The sequence below is a fragment of the Oryza sativa genome, chromosome 8 (genome assembly GCF_034140825.1).
Source record: "Oryza sativa Japonica Group chromosome 8, ASM3414082v1".
NCBI classification, from domain to species: Eukaryota; Viridiplantae; Streptophyta; class Magnoliopsida; order Poales; family Poaceae; genus Oryza; species Oryza sativa.
The window spans coordinates 4,917,441-4,929,774 of record NC_089042.1 but is presented as its reverse complement, the minus strand read 5'-3'; the positions used below and the strand labels follow the sequence as shown (position 1 = coordinate 4,929,774).

The 12,334-nt window shown below is 42.5% G+C and overlaps 1 pseudogene; it reads right to left on the bottom strand.

Moving 5' to 3' along the window:
* Nucleotides 1–8,016: 8,016 nt before the first annotated feature.
* LOC136351419 (uncharacterized) lies at nt 8,017–11,208 on the bottom strand (annotated as a pseudogene).
* Nucleotides 11,209–12,334: the final 1,126 nt, after the last annotated feature.

The following is a 12,334-nucleotide window of genomic DNA, read 5'->3' as shown; positions in this document are numbered from 1 at the left end:
TTTTCATACTTAATGCTGTATCAGTTGAGTTTGATCTATTAAGTCGTGCTTAGAATTTCAATCTCTAGCCTGCCTACTGGTTGCCGATTAGGGTAGTATCAGAGTTTCAGCCGATCTTATCTGATCTAATTGCTTTTGCTCTATATGCTCAATTAATATGTTAAATCTGCCCTTCATGTTAAGATCTTGTTGCATTTAAGTATATTAGATTTCTGTTTAGTATATTCTATTTGCTTTAATATCTTAATATAAAGTAGTATCGGAGTATTAGCCGATACATGCTAGATCTATTTGATCGGCTATGCTATGAATATGTATAATCTCATTATTAATATATATTTCAATCTAAGTGATTTATACTGTCTCAGCAAGGTGACCGATCTATCCCAATCACTTGATTCAAGTATATGTCGATATAAGGATTATATATCATTGATATCTACAGCCGATCGAGCAGATTTAGTTCTGATTTGTTTCCTTAACAATTACCGATAGATTTACATATGACATCGGCTCAAAGATAAATGATATGTCATCGGCATTTAGCCGATCGGCTATCATTTATGGATTTAATCACGGTTTCTTTGTCTTTGTTTCTTGTTGATTGCAGGATCAAATCAACTAGCACGCTCATACATCCGAAGGCGAGTTTTGGACCTACACTGGAGTTAAGCAGATCTCCCAGGCCTCGTGTTTTCCATCAACACGCTTTTGGCACGCCCGGTGGGACTGATCAGAAGTCAGAAGAACAGCTTCCTTCATGGCTGAGAAACCACCACTGTCTCCGTCGTCGGCCAGCCTGGGTAGTGGTAAGGAAAAGACCCAGAAATTCGGTCTGACTGACGTCCATGAAGGAAACGTTGTACCCATCGATCCAGAGAAGTTCACTCCTGAACAGAAGAAAGACTTCAATGCAATGATGCAGCAAGCACGAGATCAATTTTTAAGTTCATTCATGCAAACTTGTAAGGGCACATTTATTCAGAAGTACAAGGTGAAGGTGGTTCCTGAGGATTTTGGGATCGGTTCTTCTAAAGAGGGAGAAAAGAAACAAATTCCAGACGGATCAGCCCAGCCGAGTAACAAAGGTGCTACTGATGGCTCTCCAGGAAATCAAGGCGATGACCCTCAAGGGGTCCATAGAGTGCAAGGTGACGGAGTTCACGGAGTTCAAGGTGACGGCACTCAGGGACCGCAAGGGGGAAATCTTAATCAGAATGACAATGCATTCCAAGATTTTTTCAATAACTTTCAAGATCGAGTTGACTATGCTGTGTATAATGCTTTGATTAATCAATCTGGAGTGTTGACTAATACCTTGTCAAATATGATGAAATCGGTAGCCGATGGTTCAATAGCTGAACATCAAGCTGCAGGCCTAGTTTACTTGCAAGGCGGTACTTTTCCAAATTATTGAACTTTGATCACCGATGTTCATCCACTTACTCAGGGAGTTCCTCCTGTTGCATCATCAGCTCAGCCGACGGCGCCAGCATCAGCTCCAGCACCTGCAGCGCCATCGTCGGCTCCAGGCCAATTAATCAATCCTCAATTATTGGTAAGAGAGCAATCACAGTATCCTGGACCGAATGTGACTCAGCTAACACAAGACCAGGTTGCATCTATGTTTCTACCTCCTCAGAATGCCATTAATTCGGCTCAGCAGCAGCCGATTCAGCAAACACCGTCCAGGCAACAGGTTGTGCAGCCTATTCAACAAGCATCCCCAATTCAGCAGGCCGTGCAACCAGTTCAGCAGACGCCACCAAAGCAACCGGATTTACAGCCGATTCAGCAGACACCGTTGAGACAGCAGGTCATTCAGCCGATTCAGCAGCAAGCCTCAATGAACGCATCGGCTGGGTTTACAATGCCTGGTGGCCAGCCTGTGCAGTACATTGCAAATCAGGTGGTCCCGGAACACTTGGTTCATCATGTGCAACCGGATGGTTCGGTGGTGCCTCAAGTTATTCCTGAGCATTTGGCGCGTGGTATTCGGCCGAACCTTCACAATTGCCGGGGGGTAATTTGAGTTATCAATATCAGCCTCCATCACCCCAAGTTCAGTACCACCAGGCAGGATCGGTGCAGCCTCAATTCTACAACCAGTTTGAGCCTACACCACAACAAACACCTCAGCAGCGACCATGGGCTGACGTGATAGCTGATGTAATGAGGGAGCAATTTGGGCTTAAACCAAAAGAGACTGGGAATTTGTACCGACAACCTTATCCTGAATGGTTTGAAAGAGTTCCTTTACCTAACCGGTTTAAAGTACCAGACTTCTCAAAGTTCTCAGGACAGGATACTACATCAACCTATGAGCACATCAGCCGATTCTTAGCTCAGTGTGGTGAGGCATCGGCTGTAGATGCTTTGAGGGTTAGGTTATTCCGGTTGTCATTAGCTGGGTCGGCTTTTACTTGGTTTTCTTCTCTGCCACATGGGTCGATTAACAGTTGGGCTGATTTAGAGAAGCAGTTTCACAGTTATTTCTATAGTGGGGTTCATGAGATGAAGCTGTCTGATCTCACGTCAATCAAGCAAAAGCATGATGAGCCAGTGCATGAGTATATTCAAAGGTTCAGGGAAATGAGGAATAAATGTTACAGCTTGAGTTTGACTGATGCCCGGCTAGCCGATTTGGCGTTTCAAGGGATGATTGCTCCGATCAGGAAAAAATTCTCATCTGAAGATTTCGAAAGCTTGTCGCATCTCACACAGAAGGTAGCTTTGCATGAACAAAGGTTCGCGGATGCTAGGAAGAACTCTAGGAAGATTAATCATGTCTATTCTTATATGTATGGATCGGATGATGAGGATGATGATTCCGAAATAGCTGCAGCCGAGTGGGTCAGGAGCAAAAAGGTTATACCATGCCGATGGGTGAAGAGCTCAGGAAAAGAGGAAAGGTATGACTTTGACATAACTAAGGTTGATAAGATATTTGATTTGCTACTTCAAAAAAAACAGATTCAACTTCCTGCCGGACATATAATTCCATCGGCTGAAGAGTTGGGCAAGAAGAGGTATTGTAAGTGGCATAATTCTGGGTCTCATGCGACTAATGACTGCAAGGACTTCAGGCAGCAAATCCAAACGGCTATTGAGAGAGGAAAAATCAGGTTTGATGATTCGAAGAAACCAATGAAGGTCGATGGTAATCCTTTTCCTATTAATATGGTACATACGGCCGATAGGGTCCGTGCAAAGGGTTTTCAAGTGAATTCGGATAAGATGATCAACAAATATCAGAGGAAGTATGACAAGCAGCAGGAGAAGCATTATGAAGAACACGATGATGGTTTTGATCCTCATTGGGGTTGTGAGTTCTTTAGATTCTGCTGGAATGAAGGGATGAGGTTACTGTCCATCGAAAACTGCCCTGGGTGCAGTGTTATCATTGAGAGCTCAAGCCAGTCATATAATATGAATAATCGGCTGAGGCAGGAAAGAGTGTCTGCTCATCAAAGATTGGGCCCAGTGAATCAAGGTCGTGGTCAGGAGGATGAGGTAGTTAGGACAAATCAATGGTGTCCTTCTGGTATTTTCACGAAGAACCAGAAGAGAAGGGTTCAGAGGTTGAGGAACAGGGAGCATTTTCAAGAAGTTGAACAGGAAATTAACCATCGGCTAAAGAAAGCAAAGCCAAGACAGGAATGGCGTGTTAAGAACCAGGTTCCTGTAGCCGATGATGTTGCAGCCGAAGAGGCAAAAAGGATGGCAAAAGGGAAGAGTGTTGTAACAGCACCAATTAACATGGTCTTTACATTGCCAGCCGAATTCGGGATTGATCAAGTCGATGTAGATGAGGTAGAAGAGGAATCGGCTAAGTTGGTTTTGTCACCGGAGCGGGCAATGTTCGAGAAGCCTGAGGGGACAGAGAATCAGCATCTTAAACCATTGTATATAAACGGTTATGTCAATGGGAAGCCGATGTCTAAGATGATGGTCGATGGTGGGGCTGCAGTAAACTTGATGCCTTATGCTACCTTCGGGAAATTGGGTAGGAACGCCGAAGACCTCATCAAGACGAACATGGTGCTTAAAGACTTTGGTGGCAATTCATCAGAAACCAAAGGGGTTTTGAACGTGGAGCTGACAGTCGGCAGTAAAATAATCCCTACAACATTCTTTGTCATCGATGGGAAGGGTTCTTATAGCTTGTTGCTTGGAAGAGATTGGATTCATGCTAATTGTTGTATTCCTTCAACCATGCACCAATGTTTGATTCAATGGCAAGGCGACAAGATAGAGATCGTGCCAGTCGACAGGTCAGTTAATGTTGCTAGTGCCGATTTAGCTCTTTGGGAGATGGATGGCCTTGATTGTTTATCTGGAAAAGTTTGGGATGAAGATTTTTTAAGAGTATCCGATTCTGATATACAGCCAATTAAAGATGAAGAACCCAAGCTATTATTTTGAGGGCGTCGTGGAGGGTTCGAACGTCTACACCAAGGATACAGTAGATGATCTCGATGACAAACAAGGTCAAGGTTTTATGTCAGCCGATGATCTGGAGGAGATTGATGTAGGTCCAGGCGATCGGCCAAGACCGACATTTATTAGTAAAAATTTATGTGCAGAATTTAGAATCAAGTTGATAGAACTCTTAAAAGAATTTAGAGATTGCTTTGCTTGGGAATATTATGAGATGCCAGGACTCAGCCGATCGATTGTTGAGCATCGGCTACCTATCAAACCCGGGGTTAGACCACATCAGCAACCGCCGAGAAGATGCAAAGTCGATATGCTGGAACCTGTTAAGGCTGAGATTAAACGCTTATATGATGCTGGTTTTATTCGTCCTTGCCGATATGCTGAGTGGATTTCTAGTATAGTTCCTGTTATCAAGAAAAACGGCAAGGTTAGGGTATGCATTGATTTTAGAGATTTGAATAAAGCTACCCCAAAGGACGAATATCCAATGCCAGTGGCCGATCAACTGGTTGATGCTGCGTCAGGGCATAAGATTTTGAGTTTTATGGATGGAAATGCTGGATACAATCAAATTTTTATGGCTGAAGAAGACATTCATAAGACAGCTTTTAGATGTCCCGGTGCAATCGGATTATTTGAGTGGGTTGTAATGACTTTCGGCTTGAAAAGTGCTGGAGCAACATATCAAAGAGCTATGAATTATATATATCATGATTTAATCGGCTGGTTGGTTGAGGTCTATATTGATGATGTGGTTGTTAAGTCTAAAGAGATAGAAGACCACATAGCCGATTTGAGGAAGGTTTTTGAGAGAACCAGGAAATATGGCTTGAAGATGAATCCGACAAAATGTGCTTTTGGTGTGTCGGCTGGTCAGTTCTTGGGATTTCTTGTTCATGAGAGGGGGATTGAAATTACCCAAAGAAGTATCAGTGCGATCAAGAAAATTAAGCCTCCGGAGGATAAAACAGAATTGCAAGAGATGATCGGCAAGATTAATTTCGTTAGAAGGTTTATTTCTAATTTGTCTGGAAGATTAGAGCCTTTTACGCCATTATTACGATTAAAGGCCGATCAGCAGTTTACTTGGGGGGCAGAGCAGCAAAAAGCTAGATAATATTAAGGAATATTTGAGTTCTCCTTCAGTTTTGATTTCTCCACAGAAAGAAGTTCCTTTTCGGTTATATTTGTCGGCCGGTGAGAAGTCAATCGGCTCAGTTTTGATCCAAGAGCTTGAAGGAAAAGAAAGGGTTGTGTTTTATTTAAGTCGTAGACTCTTGGATGCAGAGACTAGATATTCTTCTGTGGAAAAGTTATGTCTGTGCCTATATTTTTCATGTACGAGGTTAAGGCATTATCTGTTGTCCAATGAATGCATTGTCATATGTAAGGCCGATGTGGTTAAGTACATGTTGTTGGCTCCAATTTTGAAAGGAAGGGTTGGAAAATGGATATTTTCCTTAACTGAATTCGATCTTCGGTATGAATCACCGAAGGCAGTCAAAGGGCAAGCTATAGCCGATTTCATAGTTGACTATCGTGATGATTCAATCGGCTCGGTTGAGATTGTGCCATGGACTTTATTTTTTGATGGATCGGTTTGTGCTCATGGTTGTGGTATCGGCTTAGTTATAATTTCACCTCGGGGGGCATGCTTTGAGTTTGCTTATACTATTAAACCTTATGCGACGAATAATCAAGCTGAGTATGAGGCAATTCTTAAAGGGTTGCAATTGCTCAAGGAGGTTGAAGCCGATGCTATTGAAATTATGGGAGATTCTTTGTTAGTTATCAATCAGTTGGCAAGAGAATATGAGTGCAAGAATGATACGTTGATGGTTTATAATGAGAAGTGCCAAGAACTGATGAAAACGTTTCGGCTAGTGACTTTGAAGCATGTGTCTCGAGAGCAGGATATTGAGGCCAATGATTTAGCTCAAGGGGCATCGGGATATAAGCCGATGATCAAAGATGTTCAGATTGAAATTGCTGCCATGACGGCTGATGATTGGAGATATGATGTGCATCAGTATTTACAAAATCCATCTCAATCGGCTTCTAGGAAATTAAGATATAAGGCGTTGAAATATACTTTAGTGGATGATGAGCTTTATTATCGAAAGATTGCTGGAGTATTGCTTAAGTGTTTGAGTGCTGATCAGGCTAAAGTTGCAATCGGCGAAGTTCATGAAAGAATTTGTGGTACTCATCAATCGGCTCATAAGATGAAGTGGTTACTTCGGCGTGCGGGGTATTTTTGGCCGACGATGTTAGAAGATTGTTTTAGATATTACAAAGGTTGTCAAGATTGTTAGAAATTTGGTGCAATTCAGAGAGCGCCAGCGTCGGCTATGAATCCTATCATTAAACCATGGCCGTTCAGAGGATGGAGAATTGATATGATCGGCATGATTAATCCACCATCGAGTAAAGGACATAAGTTTATATTGGTGGCAACTGATTATTTCACCAAATGGGTAGAGGCGATTCCTTTGAAAAAGGCTGATTCTGGAGGTGCAATACAGTTTGTCAAAGAACATATAATCTACCGATTTGGTATTCCTCAGACTATTACAACTGATCAAGGTTCAATCTTTGTGTCTGATGAGTTTGTTTAGTTTGCCAATAGTATGGGTATCAAATTATTGAATTCTTCACCGTATTATGCACAAGCTAATGGGCAAGCTGAGGCATCTAACAAAAGTTTGATCAAGTTAATTAAAAGGAAAGTTTCTGATTATCCTCGGCAGTGGCATACTCGTTTAGCTGAAGCGTTGTGGTCTTATCGGATGGCTTGTCATGGATCAATCCAAGTTCCTCCTTATAAGCTTGTTTATGGACATGAAGCCGTTTTACCATGGGAAGTTCGAATCGGCTCAAGAAGAACAGAGTTGCAAAATGATTTGACAGCCGAAGAGTACTATACTCTTATGGCCGATGAACGGGAGGACTTGGTTCAGTCGCGATTACGAGCAGTTGCTAAAGTTACTAGGGATAAGGAATGTGTTGCTCGGCATTATAATAAGAAAGTGGTACCTAAAGATTTTTCGGAAGGAGAACTTGTATGGAAATTGATTTTGCCGATTGGTACTCGTGATAGTAAATTCGGCAAGTGGTCGCCGAATTGGGAAGGACCATTCCAAATCCATAAGGTTGTGTCTAAAGGAGCATACATGTTGCAAGGACTTGATGGAGAAGTTTATGGGCGAGCGCTTAATGGCAAGTATTTGAAGAAATATTACCCAAGTATTTGGGTTAACGCATAATCGGCTAGTATTGCCGTTACATGATAGCCGGTGCGTTTGCATCGCCTTGAGATGGCCGATATTGTTATATCGCCTTTAGTTGTTTTATTGTAATCGGTTGAGGTTTGCCGATGTACAATGGCCGATATTGTTATATCGTCCTTAGTGGTTTCATATTTTTATCAATGCTTTTGACATTGTAAAACTAGGTGGGCATATATATCTATCACAATACAGTGCAAAATTTTTGAGCTTCTATCACAATACAGTGCAAAATTTTTGAGCAAAGTGATATTGCATATTAATCGGAATATTTTAGCCGATTACAAAATTATCGAGATAAGTATCGCAGGATAGCTGATATAGCTCTCTGCCTAATTTGTTCTACTTCTTCTATGGCTTGGGCATCTTGAGCATCGGTTCTAGGAATGACCTTCAGAGATTTGGTCATATCAGCAACATTCTTGATAGCCGATTTTAACTTCGCTTTTTGTTCTTCGATAGACCATGGGAGATCGGCTAATTTCTTGTTCTCTAAATCCGGTTCAGCATTGGATTCTTGAAGTTGTGCTAAGAGTTCGATCTTGCGAGCTTCAAGCCGGTCAATATTGGATTTGATCGGGCCTTCAGATAATTGATCAAGCTTGGATTTTTCTTCATGAACAAGTTGCCGATTGGCCTGGATTGTTGCTTCGATGTATTTGCGCTCTTGACGATCGGCTAATCTGAGCTTGGCCTTTTCCAGCTTAAATTGGTGTTGCTCAAGATAAACCGCTGGAGTAAGGATATCGGCTAACTCATCGGGGATTTGAGCCTGGACCTCATGAAGCCGAGTCCTAATTGATCCACAGTCAACTACCAAGCTGTCTAGTGATGATGTCTCTAGCCGATGAGAGATATCTTCAAGAGTTTTCTTCACATCATCAGACAAAGGAGCTAGAGCCTTGCTAGTAGTGTCAACCTCTGTCTCCTCATAAAGATAATCTCTAATATCAAAAGAGAAAAGATCGGCTAAGACCTGCAGTAATGATTTGAAGAGAGTTAGAGATCAAATAGGCATAGTCGATCTGCATATGTTAGTTATAAGAAATTTACTGGAATAGTTGGAGCAGTTGGTTGAACTTCTTCTTCTATGTGATGACTCCCTACAGCTGATGGGGTTCGATGGCTTGATGCTTGTTGAATAGGAGGGGAAGGAGGCTGAAAATAGACAAGTGTTATATAAAATCGGCTGAAATTAATTAATGAAAGAAGTAAGATTATTGTACCGGTGGAGCTGGTTTAGATGTCATTGGAGTCGATTTCTTCTTCACAGCAGCCTTCCTTTTCTGCAATTACCAAGTATGTGAGCAATCGGCCATAAAGTGAGATGATTACAAAAATGGTTAAAGAAGGGTGCTTACTCTTGTAAAAGGAGTTGGAGTAGAAGGAGTTGGAGGGGTCTGCTTAGGTGAAGCCGATGGTGTTCTTTCAGTATCACTTACTTCGGCTACGGCTTGATCAACATCTTCTCCGATTTCTTCTTCATCCAGAGCTTGTTCAATGGATGGATCTAGGACAAGCAGATCATCAGCTGGTTTAGCTTTCTTTTTTATTTTCTTCTTTGGAGCTAGAGCTGAAGTATCTACAGCCAATGATCTGGTTTTCCTTTTCCTACCAGCATCGACTGGTTCTCTGATAAGCCCTTGAAGAAGAGCTGAAGTCTTGGGGGCATCATAGCCGATGACAGGAGGAGATGGCCCACGTCCATTAGGAATTAATCCTGGGGCGTAGGTGATATCCCTGCCACTGTTGCTTTGACGAGGAGGAGAGGATTATGTTGTCTACAAATCAAAGAAAAGATTAGTTAAGATAAATCGGCTAGGCAGTTATTCAAATGAAATCAAGTAAAGTCAGAGACTTACTTGAGGGACAACATCTGGAAAGAGGTCTGTCATGTACATTGAAGCTGGTTGGTGGAATAGATGCAACTTCCATTCACCCCACCATCTATCAAAGTTTTTGCTCCTGAACATTGCTAGCTCTAGGTTTTCAATGCTGCCCAGAGGGGGTCCTGGAAGGTTGAGCAGCCGATCCATCATCAAGGTTGATGAAATTTCACCTCGGCATTGGATCTTGTCAGCAAAGAATAAGCCGATTGGGAGTTGGCCCATTCCAAGCTGTCTAGCTGAACTCATTGGGTGATAGAATTCGTAAGAGGCTTGGATGTTTCTTCCTTGATGGATGCCGACTGGAAGAATGCATGGGTTGATTGCAGCTGTGAAGATTTCTCTGGATGTTTGAAATCTTTCGTGATTAATGTCTTCAAATCTGAAATCTGATGGGAGTTCAAGGTCTGCTGAATTTTCATAGGGAAACCAAACTCGAGCGTCTTTTTGAAAGCCTTCATAGAAACTACAGAACCAATCTTTGAGCAGTTCGGCTGATAACTTTGCTCCAGCATCGGCCGGTGTGGATGCGTATTCTCCATATGACATACATCGGCGATGAGTGCGTTCTTCGTCATCTTCTATAATTGGCTCTAATATTGGAAATTCAGCTTCTGTGATGGATGGCCGATTAACAACTTTCATGACTATTAGATTCAACCAAGTCTGCAGCAGCCACCATGGTCCACTTGCTCCGACTACTGAGCCGCCGGCTAACTTAGCTGAAGCATTATTCAGCATTTGATACAAGTAGCCGAGGAGGATTTTGCCTAAAGGAAATTGTTTTTTTGCTTCCAAGGCCTCGGCTACGAACTGCCAGTTGGTTGTAGGGCCACAGCTTGATCCACAAAAGAGGAATTTTTCCAGCCACATCAGCAGAAAGGCTACATGCTCTCGAGGAGTGACGGGCCCTTTACCCATGTATGCTGCTACATAGCCTGACCAACCGCCTATACTCTTGGTCTTGAAATCGTATTGGTTCTTCGTGTTTAGGCTCATAGGGTTAGCCGATGAGGTGACATCTAGACCCGTGGTCATAATGATATCTATGAGAGTTGGGGTCATCGGCCCTTGGTTGAATAAGAAGGCATTGATAGTGTTGGACCAAAAGTAAGAAGCAGCTGCCATTAGAGGTTCATCTTTGGCTGAGTTTGCTATGGTTAGGTCAAGTGCTTGGCTGATTCCGATTTCGTCCCAGTGAACTCTTTTGCTAGCCGACATGCGCTTGAACCATGTAATCCAACTTTTCTCGGGTGAAGTTTTCTCAAGGGATGGCCAAGATTTGAAGGTATTCTTCCAATGATTCAGATTAGGGTTGGCTAATCTAAAGGGGATTCTGTTGGTTTCACCAGTGATAAAATCAGTAGGGTTAAGGTTGCCGATTGGGCCGAGAAAGTAATGGTTCTCATGCGACAAACTCGGAATCGCAACCAGGTTGGACAGATGCTACAAATGCAAGTAGGGATGGAGGAGAAGAAAACAAGATAAGACGAAAGAAAATCAATCTGCTGCGGAAGAAAGAGATCTAGCCGGTGGGTGCTTACCTCTACGTATTCGGCCGATGGCGCGGCGGATGGATTGGCGGAAGTCGACATTGCCGCGGGCGGAGATCTGGCCGGGGACGGAATCGTCTTGAAATCGCCTGTGCGCTGAGGGGATCGCCAGAGGAAAAAGGAAGACGTGGTTCGCTTCAGCGATGAAAACGGAGGAAACGGTGTGAAGTTTCTCGGGGGTGACGGTTAGTATTTCAAGAGCTAGAGTAACGGTCGGAAATGGCAAGTGCGATATTCACTCGGAGTCGGTATATGGCAAATCCGAAACATTACCAAATATTCCAGACTTGGGGGGCATGTGTTAACGACCAAATTTGGTAATATCAGTATCGGAAAAGAAGATTAGATCGAAGTGGAATCAGAGACAGAGATCAATCTGGGAACAGAACGGGAATCGGCTAGAGTCCGGATCGGCTACAGTCAGGATCGGTAGAGTTTGAGTCAGACAGGGCTAGCCGATACAGCCGATTTCAAGAATACGACTTGGTGTACATCATCGGGTTGAGTTATTATGCTTCAAGATGATTGCCACGCATGGATAGAGTCCTGAGAAAGCAATTGTATCTATTAATTAGGATATTTTATGTAATTTCCTTAGAGATATGTTTAGGCAAAAGTCTACCGCAAAGACTTATAGTATCTTAGGGTTGTTAGAGACAATAGTCATGTCCGGTATGGACATATCTTGTAATTCTCGGGTATAAATAGACCCTGAGCCCTATGTAAAAAACACACACGTTCAATACAATTTCGGCGCATCGCCACACTTTTTGCTTTTGTTTTATCTCGATGAGTTATTGCTTTCGGGTTGAGCTGCATCGGTTTCGATCTTCAACAAGAGGTAAAACTTGTTTTGACGGCTTGTGTTCTCGAAGATTAGTGCTTCCATCTTTATGATACTCTAATCTTGTTTATGTAATCCGTCAAGTTATCATATATCTTGCATAATCCTTGACAATATCATTATTTAACCTACAATCGGCTAACATCTGCTACCAGAAAGCAATCAGTTAGGTTAAATAACGATGTTGGCTTAGATTATATGAGATATCCACCACTTTATGAAACATCCAGCAGCTTGATTGTCTAGATGTTGTTCTTCTTTTCATACTTAATGTTGTATCAGTTGAGTTTGATCTATTAAGTCGTGCTTAGAATTTCAATCTCT